Below are 23,677 nucleotides of genomic sequence, written 5' to 3' on the forward strand. Positions count from 1 at the left end.
GAATAGTGTTTGGAATATACTTTTGAAAAATTGATATGTATGTTCATGTAGTCATGGCACTAGTGTACATGTAAGTCATCAGTTGAGAGAGTGGCTATTTTTATAGAATAATTTAAAGTATTCAGAGATAATCTGGTGATCAATAGGTATACTGTTTTCAAAATTATTAAGAATAGTAAAGTTTTTGTATATAGCAACTTCAAAAGCATAATCACTGTTTCAAAATTTATGAATATTTACACAAATTTGCCCGGAGTGGGAAAGAATTTGCAAGCTAAATAACTAGCACCGTAACTTAAAATTAAAAGGCAGATAACGGTGGAAAGCAGGCTAAAAGTTAGAGCTGCATTTCTTTAAAAAACACACCCAAGAATGAATCCCATAGTAGTACTGGCATATTGACAGTCCTGGAGGCTGAAGACTTTTTCCCACAGTGCAGGTACAGCACATGAAAGCTGTAGTTCCCTATGTTGCTTTACCATTTATTAACCTGTAGAAACCTAGAGGTAAGTGTCGTGTTTCCTAAGACTGCTTCACAAATGGCACCAATTTTTGGCAGGTTTTTGTGATTCACACATGTCCATAGGACCTGGACTGAGACTGACATGTTTTTACACAGATCACTGAACAGCCTTCAGATGAAAGCTTTTGATCACTACCATTCATTCTGTTCTGTTTGAACTGGAGACTTAAATGTAACAGGCTCAGTTCTTTTCCTGGGCTATCTATCTAGTCTCACTAACTTGCTGTATCTTTTATGTATCTTAATATTGCACCAGAAATAGACTTCTGGGTTTTCTACAATTAAAATAATCAAGTGAGACTAAGGCACCTTCTTTTCTTACTCTGGTCTCCAGTGCAAGTTACAGTAGCAGCTAAAATTTGAATTTGTCTTCAAGGTTGCTCATGCTCAGAGCTTCTCTAATTAAGTAGCAGATTGCAACTACGATGATCACATCAGTTTCACTCTGCTGTCTCTGCAGATGTTACAAGAGCAGCAGAGGCTTAACTTCCCGTCTGAGTTTGAAATAAAGTGAATTTCTCCAGACTCTGATCCAGAAAAATATAGGATGTGTGCAGAAATTAAACCTATAAAATTAGTGTCCTTCGTGCTGATTTTCAACAGTCCTGATTGTGGTTTTCTTTGAGGCTGGACAGGGATTTGAGCAACAAAATTTCAATCTGGATTTCTAACCCCCCTAAATTCAGCTGTATTCACACATGAACTTTGATATGTAATAAATAAGAATCCAAGCCAGTTATAGCCTTACCCCACTTCTCTGACTTTTGTGTGTGTGTGTGTGGGGGGGGGGGTCTGTTTACTTCACAAGGGCAGCAAACTATTCCCTGGCCCACTTAGTAAAAGTAGGGTATCCTTGGACAAAATTGTCTCCCCTTTCACTACTATGCAGTGTGCTATTTATTTGGATGTTGTAGATCATCTGATGGTGGCTGCATTTCTGTGGTGATGGATAGGTATGGATTTTTAAAGCACTCTGGGGTTCTTCAGGAAGAAAGGTACTATGTAAATACAATATAAGGTTGTATATGTAAGCAACAAAACTTGTTTTTAGGGCAGAAGATTGTTGCCTTTCCAGAGCAGGGTGGTTTTGATAGTAAGATTTTTTGACTGTAGCTATTGTTCTCACAGACCTACAACTTCATGAACTCCAAATTGAAAGTTAGAAGTTTGTCCTAGGTATCATTGTGACCCTTTACAAGTCTTACTCATGTTGCTTTATTTGCCTAAACTATGTTCTTGCCATCGATTCCTTAGATTGCGTGGCACTTTTATGATTTAATGCTGTCTTTTGCAATACAGCTGTGAAACTATATGAAGAGGATCTGAGTAACTTTATTCTTAATGTTCTGTGCATTCAAAGTACAGAACCCTCACAAAGCATCTTGGGATTAGGCCTCTGAATTGACTTTTTCAGTTAGTGTATTAGGCACTAGAATACATTGTGCAGCTGTAGAGCCTTCTTAAAGTTAGCCCCCCCCCCTTTTTTATTTAAAAAAAGCCTTTGTTAGAAAGTGGTGCATGCATTAAAATTCAGCCTAGTATTTTGCTGTAAATATTCCCCTCGAATGTGGGTAATAATTTAGTCACAGCAAAATACTATGTTATCTTGGACTTCTAAACTATTTTGCTATTGTGGATGAAAAGGGCCCATTGCTCTACAAATACAGTCTTGGAGACCCTATATAAAACAGTTATCCCTCAACACTGTTGAAACTGGCATCCATTTTGCAGTATAGCCTAGACCAGTGTTTCCCAAACTTGGGACGCCGCTTGTGTAGGGAAAGCCTCTGGCAGGCCGGGCCGGTTTGTTTACTTGCTATGACCGCAGGTCCAGCTGATCGCGGCTCCCACTGGCCGCGGTTCGCCGCTCCAGGCCAATAGGGGCTGCTGGAAGCAGCAGCCAGTACATCCCTTGGCCCACACTGCTTTCAGAAGCCCCCATTGGCCTGGAGCAGTGAACCATGGCCAGTGGGAGCCGCGATTGGCCGGACCCTGCGGTCATGGCAGGTAAACAAACCGGCCCGGCCCACCAGGGGCTTTCTTTACACAAGCGGCGTCACAAGTTTGAGAAACACTGGCCTAGACCTTAATTATTTCAGAAGGAAAGCTGCTGCAATGGAGTCTTGAGGAAAGAGGCGTGAGAACAAGAGGTCTGGGAATTGGCTGATCTCCCTGGAGATCCTTGTTTCCTCCTCCTGTTTCTCTCCCTCTAGCTTTTCCTTTTTATTAAAAAAAACCAAACACACACACACAAAAACCCCACCCTGTACCCCCCACCCCCAACAAAACCCGACAAAAAGTACAAATGTGCAGATAATTCACAGCTTGTACCATCCTGGGTAGAGTTTGAAATGGATGAAATATTAAACCCATGAAATACAACACTAACTGAGTAAACTGTGGTGGCACTAAAAGGGGGCAGGTGTCCTGTTCATCTGTCAGTCTGCAGATTACAGCATTTTCTGGGTTGAGTCAGGGAGAGGTCTTCCTGAAGTGATCTGTGCATTTGTGAGACCTAATGCGAGATGCCTCTTTATTCTGTGCAACTTTTTCCCCTTGAATGTCAGGCTTGTCAGTTAGGTAGACTTTTCTGTCAGGTGGGGAGGGAGCTGTTCAGATTTTTTTTTCCCCATTGATGCCTAAGATCTTGTTAATGCAAACTGACAGCATTTTGTATTATTCAGTTATGAAGTGTAAAGATCAGCCAAATAGAATATTTAATCATAAGCTAATTATCAGATCTAATTATTAAAATCAAGTCTTTTTAAAAAAATAGCTTTAAAATAGTGTTAGATAAACAAACAAAGATTGAATCAGCAAAAAATAAAAACCACTCACTGTCTCTGACACAGAAACATACCTAGACCCTGGTAACATCCAGATGTTGGCTTTCACACAACGGAAAACACTTTTGCTGAGTCATGTCTTAAATTAGCAGAAGAAAGCAGGTTGAAACAATTGACTGACTTCATATTTTCAAGTTTACACTACTAAATCATACCTTGAAAGTTACATATAGTGTACTTAATTTTTCAGTTAGTTTATTATGTGGTTTTTAAATAGTGAATTTATTCTTGGAGCTTGAATTAAATTTTATCCTATATTAAAAAGCAAGCAGCAGTTAAGCTTTATATAGATAGAATTCTTTCCATTTCACTTCATGAAGTTTTACCGTACATCTAGTTCTTTTGACAAATCTGATCAGTCTATTACTAAAGTATGTATTCTTTAACGTCACCTTTATGTTTCTAGATAAAACCCTATGAATCCATATGGTTTTGAGTGTTATGCTCAAGATCCGGGAGTAGCAAAATCTAGGCGTGTATTGTTCAGTTTTATGTAATGTTAATTGGTATCCAGCTAGTCAAAATAATGTAATAAAATACCTTAGGTTGGCACAACTAAAGGCTTGTGTGCTGTTTCTTTAAGAAACCAGCTTGTCCAGGGTGTTTTAACCAGATTAACCTAACATGCTAGCAAGGAAAAGTTCTTTAAATAATGGATATTAAGTTTTACCAATCACAGATACAAGTTTTAGTGAAAGGGTGGAGTTTTTTCCATATCAGCCAGTAGAACTAAAGAAGGTGGGGCTTTCTGTTCAGGTTAGGTTGCTCAGGAGTACAGCTTCCAGTGAAGTTAATCTGGGGTGAAGCAAACAGAAAATTGTGCAGATTTTCTTGGTAGGATTTTTTTGTTTGTTCTAATCTTGTTGTATTTCTTCATTTTACCTTCTAAGGCACTTATGCTTATGTGTGTGCCAAATTTTGTGATTTTTTTGTTTTCCAGTGCTGGCAGAATATTAAAATGTATGCGGGGAAGCAGAACAAAAGGGCTCTTTGGGCAGGAAATAAGCTGTTGAGAGATGCAAACTTGATTGAGTTTCTTTTATCATTTATTGCTAGTTTAAAGTTTGATATTTTTATTTGAAAAAGTCAAGTTGTACAACAGTATCTTACCTAGTTGTGTTAATTGTAAAAAATTGAGGATCATGCTGCTGTTTTCTATAATGTTGTGTAACTCCAAAAGAGCTTTATTTTTAACTCTGACTTCTCTGGTTCTGATGAGACTTGAATTAACTGAATGTGACAGTTGCTACTAGATTATACAATGATAACATTTGTTTAAAGTCATCTGCCTTAATTTTAAGTCATGTCCATGTTTGTCACTTAAGATTGATACTATTTATTTTTTGTGTTTATACATAAAAAGGAGAAGAACACTTTGTACAGATTTTGGTGTATTTGGAACAGTGTATGCAAAGAGGCTTAAAAGCTAGATTTAATGTTTTCTAAGTCCCCCCACCCCACACTCCCCTTTTCTCTTGATATTCTGGGAAGTTGTATTAAGGACTATCAGAGCTCTGATTTTAAAACAAACAAACAAAAACAAAAGGGGGCCAGGGGAGGAAATTCATTCCTCTTGTGCTTTGTTGCAGCCACGGTCCTTCCTGCTGAAGATGGAGCTTCCTTCAAAACTAATCAATACAGTACCACTCCAAATCTTATGTATTACTTGAGCATAGTGTAGTAGTTACTTGTTACTTGGGAGCAGGGAGAGGGTTATCTTCATTTCCCCCCCCCCCCCGCGCCTTTTTGGCTTTCATATTTAGGGATGAGTTTTTGTAATACCTTTTCTCAGTGTCCCAAGGGTCTTCAGGCTTGGAACATGCTATAAATTTAGTATTATGGAGAGGAGTTTCTATTGAGTATTGCAAAGTGTTTTTACTGTGAGCCCTTTGTATTCCTAGACAGAGAGATCAGATAGTGCCCAAGTCTGGGTATTTGGTTCAAATGCAAGGCATACTTTTTTTTTCTTTTTCATTTTTTTTAATATAAAAAAGCCTTCCCTAATTCTCCCCCCCCCCTTCACAAAACAGTGTCTGTATGTGCATGCACGCACAAATGTATTCATACACACCTGCTTCCGGGGATCAAAGAAATACTATGTTATGTTCTCTGACATTGATTAACATTAATGCTTAAATACCAAGTTGATGGATGCATTACAAATAGCTAAGATGCGGCAGTACCTGGAAGTTTGGGGAATAGAAGAACAGACATGAAAATCAAACCAGGATCTTCCAGGTGACAGTGCAAAGCACTTCACAAGATAATTAGACATGGTACACTTCACACATTTTCAATTTTCCATTAGTTAATTTTCTTTTAAAAAAATTTGGATCATAAATTGTTTTCATTTTTGTCTAAGAACATCCTATTACAGTGGCATCTCAGACTTGGTTCAGTATTTTATAGGCTTACATACACTTATTACATATTCTGATCTTTATTATGGAATAATTTCATTCACTTTCTAAAATTTTTTGGGAATGTGTTTTACTACTAGAAAGTATTGTTACAAAATGTGTGACCATCAAACTGGAAATATTTTTAATACTCATCAGTAGCTCTACTGGCCATTCTAACTGCCCTTGGGCCAGATGCCTCTTATTTAAATTGCTACTCTTTAATTACAGCAGAAAGGGAGTACTTCAACAAAAGTTGACTTTAAGTGCAAAGTATCACAAACATCTTTCAACTGAAGTTAGGCCTTAATTGAGTGACCAGAGTTCATGTTTCAAATGAAAAAGAAAAAATAAACTACAGGCTTATACTTGTGCAAACTAAGCATGTATTATATGTATGTATATTTAATGTACACAAGCAAAATCAGACATATTTGTGTAATATTAAATACTAATTATGCAGAATGCTTCTTTTACTTAGCTGACATTTTCAGCAGACTTTTCTAGTTTAACTTATTTCAAACCAGTCAGTGGTTGAAGCAACCATTCTTTAATTTTTCTTGTACATGATCTACTTAGCTAGTAAAGATGGGACCAGTAATTTTCCTGATGCATTAAACTTTTGAACAGGTCACTTCTGAGTCTTCACTTCATGTATATAATTCTGATTGGCCCTAAAGGATAAATGTACCACTTTGCTGGTGTGGCTGGAGAACTTCTGTATCAAGATACAACAGGCATTCTTGCCTATATTCAGAATCTGCATAGATTTGCTAGTTATTCCAACAATTTTTACTAGTAAAACATCATCTTGCACAGACAAGTCTTCTACACACAGAGGGGTGTATATTCTGTGTTTGGAGATTCATGTACATACTACTTATGTCAAGATGGAAATTTACACATCTGATGTAAGTGAAGTTTACATTCTCTTTAAGTTTAAACTCCTAACTGACACTTAGGGCTAGATCATGCTTTCTTCATCCATTCATGGAAAAGAGAGGGCAAAGGACCCATTCTTCCTCCCACCTACCTACCTTCTGAAGTCACTCCATGGAGTAGTGATTATGTGGTCCTGCATTGAGCATGGGTGTAGCTGAAGCACACTGCCCCCCCCCCCCCCACTCCCTCTTCAGCTCTATGTAAACTACAATACTTGGGAAAGATAGCCCGAAGTTGTACTGTATTGCATTTCTCATGGAACTCCCTTCATGGTGAAGCTACTGCTTTAAGGTTGTCCAAAGTAGGAAAAGTGGTGTAGTATTAATATGTTTGTTAAAACTGCCTTGTCCATACTAGAATTTTTACCACGTTTGCCATGTTAGGTGTTAGCTACCATGTGTAGCTATTTTTCTAGTGAAGACAGGGTCTAAGTGGGGATCCAAGGGGCAGCTTTGGCTGTTGGTGCTGTGCTGCCAGCAAGTGGATTACGGATAGGGTACTGGAGGTACCGAGCTCATACATAAGATCAGGGACTTCAAGTGGATATCTTTGGCTTGCCATGGTGTGGAATTTTGCTGCGGAAGAGGTTGATTATACTGTAACAAAGTTGTGTGAAAATAGTCAATCAATAAAATGACCTGTAAAGCAATAAAAAATAGCTTTGGCCCATTAAGATGTATATAACGGAGGCTTGAAAAGTTTCTTCAACATAACGTGTGTTTGGTTTTTTCTGCTTTGTTTTTTTTTACTGTAGAAATATCAGAAATGTTAAGTCCTTCTTCCCTGATTTTGTTGGATGTGTGAGGGTGTGTCTACACTTTGAGATGAAGAGGTAAACTCCAGCTCAAGGAGCCACACCCCTGGCAGTTCTGATTGAGCTAGTGTGCTAAAAATAGTGTATAGCAGCATGAGCAGTGGGAGGGACTAGGCACCCTGACTATATACCCATCCAAGACCCAGGAACGTACTTGGGCAGCTAACCCCTTGTGCTGCTGCGGCTATATTCTGTCCTTATTGAGCTAGCATGAGTGTGTCTCTTTGAGCTGGAATTTATACCTCCAACTCAAAGTGTAGACATACCCTCAGATATGTGTGGTAACTTCTCAACCCTTAACTGAAGGGTGGGGGACAGGTGATACATTTTTACAGATCTCTTATTTCAACTGTGTTTATAGGGCTTTTGAGTTAAACAGGGATTAGCAAAAACAACGTTTTAAACAGTCTAAATGAAAAGCATTGCCCTCCCTCAATCAGGCTTCACTTGCTTGTTATGCTCCTAGTTCTCTAGTTGTTCATAATATTGCAGGTAAAATGGGGTAAACAAGACATGAACTTTTAATGTTACATAAAGAGAGCTTTTTTTAAAAGGTTTTATTAAGCATGAAGAAACAAAATGAGCTAAAACCTAATTTCTTTCCCCCACCCCTTTAAGTCTGCTTCAGGCAACGTCTTGAGGCTCTTTGTCAAATAACTGAAGCCTTGAACTTAAGGGCGAGTCTTCACTAGCAACATTAAAGCGCTGTGCTCTCCCAGTGCTCTTAAAAAAACCCACCTCCACGAGGGGAATAGCTACCGGCGCTGGGAGCACAGCTACCGGCGCTGGGAGCACAGCTACCGGCGCTGGGAGCACAGCTACCGGCGCTGGGACTTTACAGAGCTAAAACTTGCAGTGCTTGGGGGTGTTTCTTCACACCCTTGAGTGAGGAAGTTGCAGCGCTGTAAAGTGCCAGTGTAGACAAGCCCTTACATGCTAAACAAGCTATAGGGATTGAAAGCTTCATATTTGCCAGAAGGTGGTGAGGAGGGGTGTAAGAGGGTGAATATTTACTTCCCATACAGTAGTTCTTAAATGGGAAATCCGTAGAAGTTACCTCTTCTGCTGTTAACCTGTCAAGATTTGCAGAACCTGAACTTGTCTCTGCATTCCGAATTTAGGCTTCCTGAGCACAGGGTGATTCCTGGTTAGCCATTTTATGTTGTACTGTGACACATTTGTATCGTGACACTGACAAATACCACATCCTGAAGGATAGCCTAATATGTAGTAATACCATGTTTGCTGGACCAAACTTTGAACAGCATGGCTGACCTGGCAGGCTCTGACAACCACCCAAACAGTTTAAGAAGCCCGTGTTTACGACAGTAATGCTATGGTGTGCCTCCTATGATTTATAGTGCTAATTTGTGTAGCCACATGAGGTGTTGGGGAGATGTATAAATACAAATTCAAAGCCACCTTACAGTAGGAGCTTAAAATTAGTATTTTTTAGGCCAAAAATTAGCTATTGCCAGCATACTTGAATGCCCTGCATTGGACTTCGGAAATTCTTTTACTCATAACTATTTTCTACCACGAATGTGTGTCTGTGCTACACTTAACTTGGGCAAAGAAAATAGACTAGATGCTTTCACTTTCTGGCTGTTGAGTACTAACACAACTTTGGACTATTGGACTATTTAAGTTTCTCCCATAAATCCTATTTTTACAGGCATTTGGGACTAAATCAAGCTGATAGTAGTAGTTGTCAAACTAAGGAGTAATTTATATATCTTAGAACTAAATGTGTTTAGAAATATGTAGATTGATTTAACCAGTTGGTCATATTGTGTATCTAGTGGCAAAAGAAATAAGGCTAAGCATCAGATTACAAACTTGGTTACTTTTTTGCATTAAACTCTTGTAGGAGGTGGAGTGAATGAAGTTGCTTTCAGAAGTACAGCCTCATGGAATTGTCCTTAATGTTGTAGTACTTTTATTGTCCAGTAGAACATGGTTTAAAGCAGCTTAGTAGGACAGGTGTGGCAATACAGTGAACCTTTCTTAACAAGAGATCTGCAGCTTTTGGATAAATTGGTGTGTCCGTTAAAGGGTGAGAATGCAAAATGAGAAGATGAAGGTGGTTTTTCCTGTCTAGCTTCTCTGAATTCAGGTAAGCAGCTTACTACGGTAGCTTTTGTTGTCAGTGCAGGGGAGTTTATATAATTCAAATTTTCTAAGAACTGCATTAGGCTTTTTATGTTGGGATACTTCTAACTATAATTGCATGATACTGCTGGATATTGGTATTAAATCTTGGAATAAAGTTTCTTTGCAGTTGTAAAGTTTGGCTGAGTAAAATTCAAAGAAAAGTTGGTCATGTAATCACTACACAGTATAAAAATCCCACTTTATTAAGAGGTAGGGTTTCCAGGAGTCCAGTTTTCGACCGGAACACCTGGTCAAAAAGGGACCCTGGCAGCTCCGGTCAGCACCACTAACTGGGCCATTAAAAGTCTAGTTGGCGCAGGGCTGGTAGGCTCCCTACCTGTCTCCATGCGGCTCTCGGTAAGTAGCGACATATCCTTTTGGCTCCTATGCATGGGGGTGGCCATGGGGGCTCCATGCACTGCCACTGCCCTGAGCGCTGACTCCGCAGCTCCCATTGGCCAGCAATTGCAGCCATTGAGAGCTGCAGGGGCTGTGCCTGCAGCTGGGGACTGCGCTCAAAGCCTCCTGGCTGTGCCTCTACCTAGGAACCGGAGATACATGCCGCTAAGGTAAGCACTGCCCACAGCCAGCACCCCTCACCTGCTCCTGCACCCCAACCTCCAGCCCTAATCCCCCTTCTGCACCCCAAACTCCTCATCCCTGGCCCCACCCCAGAGCCTGCAGCTGGAGCCCCTATCCCCTCCCTCACCCCAACCCCCTGCCACAGTCCAGAACCCCGTCCCACACCCTGAAACCCTCAACCCTGGCCCAGAGCCCCTTCTTGCACCCCAAATCCCTCAGTCCTGGCCCTACTGTAGAGCCTGCACCCCCAGCCAGATCCCTTACCCACTTCTGCACCCCAACCCCCTGTCTCAGTCCAGAACCCCCTCCCACACCCTGAACCCCTCATTTCTGGCCCTGCCCCACCCCCAGACCCCTCACACCGAGCCGGAGACCTCATCCCCTCCCGCTCCTCAAGCCCCTGCCCCAGCCCAGTGAAAATGAGCGAGTGAGGGTGGGGGAGAACGAGCGATGGAGGGATGGGCCTCAGAGAAGAGAAGGGGCAGGGGTGGGGCAAGGGTGTTCAGTTTTCTGTGGTTAGAAAGTTGGCAACCCTATTAAGAGGTAGTGAAACACAAAATGAAACATGACAGTCCAAAACGAGACTTGTGTCCACCTCGGTAGAGCAGCAGGGATTCTAAAGAGGGGGATTATGAATTATTTAATAGAACACATAAGCAACTGATTTTAAACAGTAGACTTCTATTAAAAAGACACTTTGCTGTTAATGTTACAAAGATTCTCTTTTCTTTTTAAAAATGAGCTATCAACTAATTTACAACAAATCAGTTTCCCAGTAAGATTTAGAGGTCAGGATAGAAAGGATGAAAGCTTTCATCTCACTATATTTAAGTAATTCTTGTGGTCTGGCCCAACTTTCAAATATTGATGCCTTTTCCTAGGTGTAGTACAAATTGCAAGTTTGATTTAAAACTAGGAGTTATGTACCATATTGACAGTCAACTAAATTTCTGTCTCTTGCATTTTAAAAGATAACTTGCTTCTGTTCTGTCCTTTTTATCCTTCTTAATGCCACACTGTTCTCTTAACTAATCATCATGTATCTTCCTTCAATTTCATCTGTTCTCTTTCTCTCTCCATTGTTATATCCCACCCTCTGTTTATCTTTTTCCTATATATTTAAGTAGAATTGCTCAGTATACTTTTCTAACTTGCCAGAAAAAGCAACTTGTATATGTCTACAAAACTGCATTTTAGAGATTTCAGACTGACATGGCTAATGTTTAGTTTGATTTTACTACAGCTATTAGCTTGCCATTCTGCAAAGTCACAGTGTGACCTATGGCCTAAGTTTTGTATGCACAGTACATAAACCAGTCCTTGCATGGTTCTGTTTGTTGCCCATTTATCCCCATCTCTTTCTAATTTTTACATCAATTCTTCATTGCACAATCACAGATACTGGAAGTGATATCAGCCTGTCCCCTATATTGGAGAATCCTCATGTCCCTGCCTCAGCCCTGATGACAGTTTAATTTCTCACTGTCAAGGCCCTAGAACACTGTTTATCCTGTCATAAGAATTGGTTGAAACTCTTTGGTAAGCCTTAATTGACCAGAAGGCTCCTTCCACTTGGAGTGAAATATGCCTCACAACATAGATTTTAATGGTTAAAATTGACTTTTACATCTAAATTAGCTTTTTTAAAAATTAATATTTTTCAGCAATGGTAGGTAGGTCTTTTAAATAACGAAACTTCACTTGACCTAATCATGTGATTTATCTATATGTTTCTTCAACAAGCTTGTGTCTACCTTTTTCAATCTTTTGTTACTGTACATGTTTCTAAGGAGATCCCAGTGGTTGAGGCAGAAGTACTTTTTGCTGGTGACGGCTGCAGTTGGTCAAATTGTGAAGCATTGTTGATCTTGGACATCCTGCCCTATGAAATGTTACTGTCACCATAAACACAGTATCCCATATGTTCTTTGTCCTCATCACTTACCAACAGTGAGGAAAGAGAGTACTTAGTTAGTACTGTTAATAAATACCCCAAAGGGTGCCTGACACTTTAGATACATAGACTGACAGGCCCTGTTTCAGAGGTTACAGTTTAAAAGCACAAAAGAGAAGAGAATTGAAATTTGGCATGCATATTCTTAGTTCTACAGATTTTCTTTTTCCTCCATCCCCTTTATCTGCTCCCTCTTGCCATGTGACCACATATTTTTTCTATGTAGTGTTATGGAAAGAACTCTGTACATGGGTGCCATCATATTAAGTGGGGAAACGGTGGCATCCAGCGATACTGTTTTTAGACCGTTGTGATCTTAACTTGCTGATCTAAATATTCTGGATGCTAAATGAGTAGGGTAGGTGATGGGAGGAGGAAGAGGAATTGACCTGGACTTGAATATCTAAGGCAGAAGTGGGCAAACTACACCCTGCAGGCCACATCTGGTTCGCAGGCCCGTTCTGCCCGGCCCCTGAGTTCCTGGCCCAGGAGGCTAGCCCCCAGCCCCTCCCCTGCTGTCCTCTCTCCCCGCAGCCTCAGTTCACTGCGCTGTGGGCACAATGCTCTGGGCAGCGGGGCTGTGAGCTCCTGGGGCAGCACAGCTGCAGTGCCGGCCTGACGTGGTGCTCTGTGGTGTGTGGTGCATGGCTGGCTCCAGCTGGGCGGTGCGGTTGTAGCACCGCCAGCCACCAGTGCTCCAGGCAGCGCGGTAAGGGGACAGGGAGTGGGGCTGGATAGAGGTCAGGGGGGTGGTCAGGGGCCGGGGGTGTGGATAGGGGTTGGGGCAGTCAGAGAGTGGGGAACGGGGGGGTTGAATGGGGGCGGAGGTTCCAGTGGGTGTGTCAGGGAGAAGGGGCGGTTGGATGGGGTAGGGGTCCTGGGGTGGGGCAGTCAGGAAGGAGAGGAGGGGTTGGATGGGGCAGCGGGGGGCAGTCCGGGGCAGGGGGTTCCAGGGGTGGTCAAGGAGCAGGGGGAGTGGATGGGGCAGGGGTCCTGGAGGGGGAAGGGGGGCACTAAATCGACAGCTGCTGCATCAATTGCAGCAGCGTGGGTCTCCTGGGTAGTGAAGACCAGCCCATAGCCTTAGTGTCCTTGGCTAAATGTGCTTTCCTATACCACTGTGGCATGATTTCAGTTGGCTGCCCCAGCAGTGCTCATATTTTAGCAGGGTGGTGTGTTTTGGGAACCTTCAAAAGGCAAGTCACTACATAAACGCAAACTATTGTAGATTCAATATAGTGAAGTAAACACCCCTCCCTCTGAGACAAGGTGCTGATTTGACATAACATAAATCCTGGATGGACAAGGCTGAGATCTGAGGCTGATAATGAAATCTGACCTGCCTCCCTATTCTTTGTAAATGATCCCCAAGGTACACTTCAGGGAGACTATATGCATATTCAGCGTTGTGCTCCCTGCCTAATGTATGGCAGTTGGCATTTTGGACATCTACAAGGAAACTGAGGAAGGAGGCCAACTTTCATTTCCGTGTGACTTGTGATGTGCCAGTCAGCCAGTGCCCCCATGCTTAAGTGCAAGTTGACAGCTTGTGTAATGGGCAATGAATAATTAAACTTCACTTGTGCAGATGGGATTTTGGTGAACTACACTGCATGAGACAAGGTGGTTGAGGTAATGTATTTTATTGGATCAACTTCTGTTGGTGAAAGACCACCTTTCAAGCTACATAGAGCACAAGTCTGTCTTAGGCCTGGTCTACACTAGGACTTTAATTCGAATTTAGCAGCGTTAATTCGAACTAACCGCTCAACTGTCCACACCAGGAAGCCATTTAATTCGAACTAGAGGGCTCTTTAGTTCGAATTTGGTACTCCACCCCGACAGGTGGAGTAACGCTAAATTCGACATGGCTAGCTCAAATTAGGCTAGGTGTGGATGCAAATCGAACTTAGTAGCTCCGGGAGCTATCCCACAGTGCACCACTCTGTTGACGCTCTGGACAGCAGTCGGAGCTTGGATTCTCTGACCAGCCACACAGGAAATGACCCGGGAAAATTTGAATTCATTTTCCTGTCTGGGCACTTTGAATCTGACGTCCTGGCTGGACATCGGGGCGAGCTCCACAGCACCTGCAACGATGCAGAGCTCTCCAGCAGAGGAGTCCGGCCAATCCAAGAATAGAAAGAGGTCCCCAGCATGGACAGACCGGGAAGTCCTGGATCTGATCGGTGTGTGGGGCGAGGAGTCTGTGCTGTCGGAGCTGCGCTCCAGCAAGCGGAATGCAAAGACCTTCGAGAAGGTCTCCAAAGCAATGATAGAGAAAGGATACAGCCGGGATGCAATGCAGTGCCGCGTGAAAATCAAGGACCTGAGACAAGGCTACCAAAAAGTCAGAGCGGCAAACGGACGCTCCGGAGCCCTGCCCCAGACATGCCGCTTCTACGAGGCACTGCATGCCATTCTAGGTGGGTCTGCCACCACTGCCCCACCAGTGACCGTGGACTCAGTGGATGGCATAGTGAACCTGGACAGTTCCTCCTCGATGTTCGCCGATGGGGAAGATGAGGAAGGGTCTGTGGAGGACGGCGCAGGCGACAGCCAACACAATACTGCTTTCCCTGACAGCCAGGATCTCTTCATCACCCTCACAGAGATCCCCTACCAACCCTCCCCGGCCGTTAACCCGGACTCTGAATCAGGGGAAGGATCAGGCGGTAAGTGCTATAAACATGTAAACATTTATTTTTTATAAAACAGGTATAAAAAAATAGAAATACTATATATAAAATTTTCAATGAAAAACTATATGAAAAGTAGGTCCACACATATAGGGATTGAACAATAATCCTCCAGGGACAATTCAAGAAAGGTCTCATTTAGGTCCTCGAAAAGCCTCCTCAGGAGGTTCCTGGGGAGAGGTGCCTTGTTGGGTGCTCCGTGGAAGCACACTCTTCCGCGCCAGGACATCCTTATGTAGATGGGAATCATCGCCTCCACAAGCATGGCCGCATATGGTCCTGGTCTCTGCAGGGCTTCCCTTAGCATCCGCTCTTTGTGACTCCGAGGGACCCGCATCAGGGTGATCTCGTTCATGAAATGCTGCATCTAATTAGGGCAATTAGTGTATTGTTACTGTTGTGAATGGTTGACTTTTACTTTGCATAACAATGACCCTCGCTTAACAGCCACGTGTTGTAGGCCACATAGGAAAAGCATACATTGATCTTTCCCGTGCACTGGCGGGAGTGGCTGGAAAAGGGTCAGAGTATATGATTTCCAGATTGCCTTTAGCGGGAGGGCACAGCTATCCATTAACTGATAAGCAGAATGTACTGTAAGGCTTACCAGGACTGTCTGCTAGACGGATTCAGCTGTCTCTCCCCACTTGTCCGCTCTCCTGTGCAATGCCGCAGCCAATGAGAGCGTATTCCGAAATCTCTAACTTGTCCTGAGATCTCGTGAGACTTGTTGCCCTGTATGTTCTTGTTCAGAGAAACTGACTAGACTGTGTTCACTGTTCGCAAACATGTATCTGTTCAAGGAAATCAGTTACTTTTCCCATCACACAGCTTCGGCTCTTTCCCGGACTGCCCCGGCATCCCCCTCGCAGAGGCTGGCGCAGATTAGGCGGCGAAAGAAAAAGACTAGGGACGAGATGTTCGCGGAACTGATGGCTTGCTCCAGAGCCGAGGCGGCAGAGCAGAGACAGTGGAGGGAGACCCTATGTCAACAGCATCGCACACACATCGAACGGGAGGACAGGTGGCGGCAGGAAGACCAGCAGGCGACTCAAACGCTGCTTGGGCTAATGAGGGAGCAAACGGACACGCTCCGGCGCCTTGTTGATGTTATGCAGGACCGCAGGCAGGAGGACAGAGCCCCCCTGCAGTGTATCTGCAACCGCCCTCCCCCGCCAAAAAGTCCTGCCCCCCCCTCACCCAAAAGTACAAGACGGCGGGGCGGTAGGGGCCGTGAGAACTGTCACTGCACCACTGCATAGCGGTAATGTACCACACACCTCTCATGCTATAAATTTGTAGAAGTGCTTCCCTTACAGGCTCACCCAGTCCCAAATCCAAGTTTCATCCCCCCCAGTGTGTATTAGATTATTAAAAGCTGTTTGCTGTTATTCACTGTTTCGGTCACGTCTTTCGTGTCAGAGGATTTTTTTGTGTATGGGGGGGGGAGGGGATTTATAATTGCACAGTATAGCCTACATTACCAGGGTACAGACTTGGGGGCATGATCAACTGCAGGGCACACACACACTGCAGTCAGTAGGCACCAGGGTCACTCTGTGTGGTGTATGCTGCCCCGGGTCATTCTGTGATGTGTATGCTTGTCCAGGGTCCTAGCGCCTGCCACCCCCTTAATGTTAAGGCACGCTGCCCTTACCATGCACTTCCACCATAGCAACGAGCCTCTCCGCTGCCCTGAGCCCCAACAAGAGCCCTCATCCACGGACAGATACTCACCCTTCCCCCACACCCCTCACCCCTTCCTACGCCCAAACCCGCAGCCCACTGCCGTCATCCAAACCCCTATCCAAAGAAGGCACCACTCGCCCCTTCCTGCAAACCCACCCCTTCCTGCAAACCCTCTCCTTCATGCACAACCACTTGCAACCGTCCCCCACCCCAGAGACCTATGTAGGAGCAGGAGGATGTCATTCCTCTATGGAACAAGCGGTCTGTACATCAGTGCACACCGTGCCCAGCACAGTATGCGTCCATGTTTCAACACCTGAACAGAAATGCAAAGTAAAACAAAGATTTATTAATAATGAGTGTTACAATTAATTTGCTTTAAAACGTGCTTTGGAAGTGGGGGAAACTTGGAGAACGGGGTATGTAACCGCAGATCGAAATCGACACATACAGACACAGGCCCAGGGTCAGTTTCTCTTGAAAGCAAGTGGAGAGTCATAGGTTACCCTGCTCTCCGAGGAAACTTGCTTTCAAAGCCTCCCGGATACACAGCGCTTCCCGCTGGGATATTCTCTCGGCACGGGTGTCTGGCTGAGCGTAAACTGCAGCCAGGCGATTTGCCTCAACCTCCCATCCGGACAAAAAGGTCTCGCCCTTGCTCTCACAGAGATTGTGTAGCACACAGCAAGCAGCAATAACTACGGGGATATTCTTTTCGCTGATGTCCGAGCGAGTCAGTAAGCTCCGCCATCTCCCCTTGAGACGTCCGAAAGCACACTCCACCACCATTCTGCACTTGCTCAGCCGGTAGTTGAAGAGTTCCTTCTCTCTGTCCAAGGCGCCTGTATAGGGCTTCATGAGCCAGGGCATTAGCGGGTAGGCTGGGTCCCCGAGGATGACTATAGGCATCTGCACATCCCCAACAGTTATTTTGTGGTCCGGGAAGAAAGTACCTGCCTGGAGGCGTTTAAACAGACCAGAGTTCCTGAACACACGCGTGTCATGAACTTTGCCCGCCCACCCAACGAAGATGTTGGTAAAACGTCCCCTATGGTCTACCAGTGCTTGCAGCACCATTGAAAAGTAGCCCTTTCGGTTAATGTACTCGCTGGCCTGGTGGGCTGGTGCCAGGATAGGGATGTGAGTCCCATCTATAGCCCCACCGCAGTTTGGGAATCCCATCACGGCGAAGCCATCTATGATGTCCTGGACGTTTCCGAGAGTCACTACCTTTGAGAGAAGTTGCTCAACGATTGTGTGGGCTACTTCAATCACAGCAACCCCCACGGTAGATTTGCCCACGCCAAAGTGGTTCGCTACTGACCGGTAACTGTCTGGCGTTGCAAGTTTCCAGAGGGCTATGGCCACTCGCTTCTGCACACTCAGGGCTGCTCGCCTCCGGGTGTCCTGGCGCTTCAGGGCAGGGGACAGCAAGTCACAGAGTTCAAGGAAAGTGCCCTTACGCATCCTGAAGTTTCGCAGCCACTGTGATTCATCCCAGACCTGCAGCACTATGCGGTCCCACCAGTCCGTGCTTGTTTCCCGGGCCCAGAATCGCCGTTCCACACCATGAACTTGACCCATTGCCACCATGATCTCCACGGCGCGGCGTACCCTGCTTTGTGAGAGGTCTGCGCCACTCTGTGAATTCCTGTCCTCACCGCGCTGCCGGAGCCTCCTCGCCCGATTTCTCAGCAGCTGACTGTGGAAGAGGTGGACGATAAGGTGCGAGGAGTTGACAACGGCCATAAGTGCAGCGATGATCGCAGCGGGCTCCATGCTCGCAGTGCTGTGGCGTACGCGCTGTAACCGACAAGAGAAGGGCGTGAACAGATTTCCCGCCGGAGCTTTCAGGGAGGGAGGGCGTGATTGACGGTTCAATGACAACAGTTACCCAAAAGCACCCTCGACACATTTTTCCCCCAGGAGGCATTGGGAGCTCTACCCAGCATTTCAATGGGCAGCGGGGACTGCGGGAACTGTGGGATAGCTTCCCACAGTGCACCGCTTCCAAAGTCGACGCCAGCCCCGTTACTGTGGACTCAGAAATTCGAATTAGTGTATTTACTGTGGATACACAAATTCGACTTCATAAGGTCGAATCCACAAATTCGACTTAAGTAGATTCGAAATAGTCTTGTAGTGTAGACAAGGCCTTAGCCAGCATGCAGAATCAGTACTTTTATCCTATGGTTACACTCACTTTTTACAATCATTGGAGAACAGGCTTTTAAAATGTACCTTATAAGTTACTGGATGCCCAAATACATAAATAGAGGAGCATCCTCTGAGTCAATGGATAAATTTAAGTGCATTGTAGAAAATTGGAAAAGTAATTCTTGCCACAGGGAATTGAATGCTTATATTTCTCACTATGCTGAAAATGTGTCCCTGCATATCCTCTCTACAGTTGGCAAGGCAGTAACTTTCAGCTGAGTGCCCCATGTAGCGTGTGATCACAGTGAGAATATTGTATATTCTGTACACTTAAATTAGACAGGGTGCACAACTCCAGATGGAAGCAACATAGCATACTATAGTGAGTGGTAATAGCAATAACCCTGAAAGTTAACCATATCCCCAGGTCTTGAATTGTTAACTTAAATGATACAATTTGTATTAGAGTAGCACCAAGGATTCCATTGTGCTAGTTGTTGTACAACTGCAATGCTATAAACTGACTTTCAAATTCTACACTGTACTGTTTATGCAGCAACTGCTCTTAGTTTCTGTTCTTGCTGTCAAAATTCTTTGCAACAGGTATCTTTTGAGAACTTGTGTTAAAACAGCTTTTTATCACTGCCTCTTTCCTCTAGGTTTAAATATCTGTTTAAAGTAAGTGAGGCCCTTGCTGCTTTGAGAGAGAAGGGTATGTGTACGCTGCAATTAAACAGCCATATCTGGCCCATGTCAGCTGCCTCAGGCCCATGGAGTTTGGGCAGTGGATTGTAAAATTGCAGTGTAGATGTTGAGGCTGGGACTGGAGCCCAGGCTGTGACACCCTCCTCATAGGATCTCAGAGTTTGGGCTCCAGCCTGAACTCGAATGTCTGCAGTGCAATTTTATAATCCTGCAGCCCAAGACCCACAAGACTGACTCAGTTGACATGTGCCAGCTGCGGGTGTCTAACTGCAGTGTAGGGCATACCTTTATGGGCAGTCTACACTGTGATTATTTTAAAAACCTGTAGCATTGAGTCTGAGAGCTCAGATTAGCTAGCTGACACTGGCTGCTGGGCTAAAAATAGCAGTGTAGACATTTGGACTGCAGCCCAGACTCTGAGACTCTCCCCCCTTGCAAGGGCCAAAAACCAGGGTTCTGAGCCCAAATATCTACACTGCAATTTTATAGCCCCACAGCTTCAGCCCAAGTAAGCTAACACCGGCCAGCTGCAGGTGTTTTACTTCAGTGTAGATAAATACTCCTACCCCCAATGGCTTCTGGGACCCTGGGTCCAAGCCCTGGATTAGCATGATTTGTGTGTAGACAGAAGAGGGGTTAAGCTTGACCCAGAGTTCAAACCCTGGCTTACATTGCAGTGTAGACATACCCTTAGAATATGATTCACTGAAGCTCAAAATAAACTACTAATTTTGTAAATGTTTGAATTTCCTTTGCAGAATATCATCTTGCAAAACTAGAACTGTTTTCAAACACAGGCTCTAAGACAGCTTTTGGAGTTGTGGTACTCTGCTTTACATTTTATAAATGATATTCAAAACATACCTGATCTTATCCTTCAAAATCCTAAACTAATCTAGATAGGTACCCCTTGGGTTAGCTAAACTGAATAGCAAAATTTTACACTGTGAGAACACATCCTCTCTGTTTCAGCTTCCCCCAACACTTCAGAAGTAAGACAGCGTGTCCCAGACAGTCTCTGATATCGGGTATCTTTTTCCTCCCTACCATCCCCTTTGCATCCCTTGTGTCCCTCAGTTATACCTCTCAAGTTTCCTTTATCATTCCATTGTTCCTCATGACCTCCCCCAGAAAGATGTTCACACAAGTCCCTTCAGAGATGGATAAGACAATCTCATATATAATGTCCATATTTATGGGTCTGAAATTTATTCAGAATTAGTCTTTGCTTGTACAAACAACTTTGGTTCCTGTTTTTCCTGTATTACTATTTAGTTCATACCAGTGTTCCAGCTACCTCTGCCTTCAAATTTTATTGCAAAATAAGCATGCCTACTCTGAGGATTGTTTGCTATTTGTCTAACCTATAGGCATGATTTTGCATTTTTATTTCCTGTTTTGGGGAGGTCAGCCTGAATCCAGCTCTAGCGACAAAGCTCTTATTTTCCTATGATTTGTAGCTCTATAAGTAGGGCTCGGCAGTTTAACATTCCTCTGTCATAGAAGGGGTAAAAGTAATTTAAAATGTTACAGCAGTGCCCTTTAGTCTTAAATTCTGAATGTGTCCTGATGACATTCTGGTTAGCGCACTCACCTTTGGGCCACAATGTTATGGCTTCGTCAGGACTTGTGTATAGTACTGATGCTGTACTTCAGTATTGGAAAATAGAGGTGTGCTGCTATTGGTACTGTGACTTCAGTCAAATGATAAACAGCAATTTTTCTTGCCATTTCTGGAAACTACACATTTCCTGGTTTTGCTTTAAGATTACTTCTCCAACTCTGCTTTGACAAGTTCACTGTAGGCTCTTTGGCCTTGTCTTTATTACCTTTTTCTCATAAAATCTCCCACCAGTGGGACAAGGCAAGCTGACTTGGAAAAATGTGATTTGAGATTTTTAGGGCCCCAACTTTTCAGAAATAACTTTGCAGAACTTGGAAACCAGAAATATGCACAGTTTAAATACATTAATGATGTTATGATAGACATCTGAAACACATCTTGTGATTTTTTTTATTTGTATTTCACTACTCTGAACTGAATACGTACAAACTGGGAAAGAACTCTGAGATTTTATCTTTGGACTGGGGCATTTGGTCTCCTATGCAATGCAACAGGTATGTCAGATGCTTCAGTATAAAGAAGTGGTACTCTAAAAACTATGTAAAAACCAATAGCTCTGTGTAGTTTCTGGAATTCTAACATTTTGATGAAACTCTTTTTTGTTCATGCTCTGCTTCTGTTAAATCTCTGGTGTAAACAAAATGTGATTTCTTAGTATTCAAGAAAACTGAGTGTACGTGTTATAATGCTGATATTCCTAATACTTACACATCTTTCAATGGATTTTCTCTGTCATGCTAGAGCAGCTTGATGAGAGCAGGGAAACTTTATGAAACCACCACTTCATTTTGTACAATGCAGCTTGATGTGAATACATTTTGTACAAAACGTGATTTTTTGCTTACCACTTATCCTCTGAGTGGTCATTGTATGTAATTTGCTCTAGCAGTAAGAGATGAACCAGAGTTCCTGAAGTGCCTTATTTTCAACAGCTAGGATCTTTGATTCTTAAAACAATTTTTTGCTGATCTGTTTTATGTGAACGTTGAGTGTGGCTGTAAGTATTAATTACTGTTTCAAAGTAACAGCTATTCATGGTGCAGTGTATGCAAAGACATTTGCTGAAAGCTAAATCTTCATAATCAGTGATTCTCTTGGTATTGATATAGAGAATTTGTTTCTTGTAACTTTCTTTAGATTATTATTTTGTGTAGGAGTAGTAATGAAATATATGTTCAGTAAGTCCTGATGCAATCAAATTTTGAAGAGCACGTCAGATTATGGTAGTAAGTAATGTAGGGGCAGAGAGCGTGATCTTGTTAGCTGTTGGTACAGTGCCTAGCTCAGTGATCTACTATGACTAGGTATCCTAGGTGTTATATGGTAATACTACTAATTATAGTAACTTGTGTGCTAGCCCAGGTCAGACATAATCATTGCTGATCTTTCTTCTCTTTCCTGCTCCTGCTGTCCTGTGCCCACTCATTGTTGGCATTGTGAGATTAAAGGTAAACCATCACTTGCATCCTTTCCCCCTCCTCCTACCCACTGTCCCTACCCTGTTCTTTACCTGCTGACCTTCCACTTTCATCCTTACCTCCCCGCTTGTTACTGTTCTTCCCTCCTTTTTGCAGTGTGACTGTGAACCAGGTAAGTAAGCCATTCATCTCCTCCCCTCCCCATGAACAGATCAGTGTGGTGAGATTTACTATGTTGCTGGATTTTTGGGAGGCTCCAAATGTGGACTGTATCAAAAAATAGTACTTTATTGCATTGGCTGGTTGCTAACTTTCAGATTCCAGTAAAATTACAGGAATTGGAGATTAGGAGGGAAACCAGTTAGGATTGTCTTTTCCATCCTCTGCAGAGCTCCAACTAGGATCGGTCTGATATAAATTTTGATCTTAGCTGAAAGGCCACATGTATGAAACACTGAAGAAACACATCTTTCACCAGAAAGTGGCTTTGCGATATGAAATCATAAGTGAATATCAGGTAGCTGACGTATTAAAAAGTGATTTAATAGAATACATTTTTATATAGTTTGTGGGCATTAATTTGGAACATGAAATGGTATTGTGATAATTCAAACTAAGGCAATATTCTGCTTCAGTGGTTCAACATTACCTTAAAAATTTATAAATCAATTACATTAAATGTTACAGGAAGAAAACTGAAAAGTACTGGAATAAACAAGATTTTAAAATGTACTTTAAGTAGATGTTTTTGGAGATAGGGAAGTCAGGAAGCGTGTTAAGCTGTTTGTTCCTCCCCAACTGTGTGAGTAAATATTTTAAAATGTTGTCCTACTAACCTGGATATTGAAAACTGACTTCTCTGAAACTAGGTTTAAAACATATTAAACCAGCATGATTAAACGTTAAATTCTACAAAATTTATTTTGATTTTGTCTTAACTTTCTTACGTAAAGCAGGCTCGCTCCACCTATATAGTTAGCTGATTTGTAAGAACTAAATTACATATCTCCATATTTGCCATATTTCCTGTATTAAAATTAACAAGATAGATATTTAGATCCTAGACCTTGATCTAGTATTTCACTTAAATAGCATGGCTTTGCCCAAGTTTCTTTCAGTGTACGTGAAATTCTGATTTTACCAGGGTTTAGAATTGGTCTAAGGAAAAAAC

The 23,677-nt window shown here is 43.2% G+C and overlaps 1 protein-coding gene across 6 annotated transcripts in view; it reads left to right on the forward strand.

Moving 5' to 3' along the window:
* Window positions 1-23,677, forward strand: part of ZFAND6 (zinc finger AN1-type containing 6) — a 65,609-nt gene that overhangs the window by 12,502 nt on the left and 29,430 nt on the right. The window contains exon 1 of one of the 6 annotated variants that reach the window (XM_044980363.1): window positions 4,118-4,203. The exons of the other annotated variants lie outside the window; for them this stretch is intronic. The gene's annotated coding sequence lies outside the window, so the exon portion shown is untranslated. Of the gene's footprint in view, window positions 1-4,117; window positions 4,204-23,677 lie in introns of those variants that run through there. 6 annotated transcript variants of the gene reach the window in all.

Source organism: Mauremys mutica, chromosome 11 (assembly GCF_020497125.1).
Source record: "Mauremys mutica isolate MM-2020 ecotype Southern chromosome 11, ASM2049712v1, whole genome shotgun sequence".
In the NCBI taxonomy this organism is placed as follows: Eukaryota; Metazoa; Chordata; order Testudines; family Geoemydidae; genus Mauremys; species Mauremys mutica.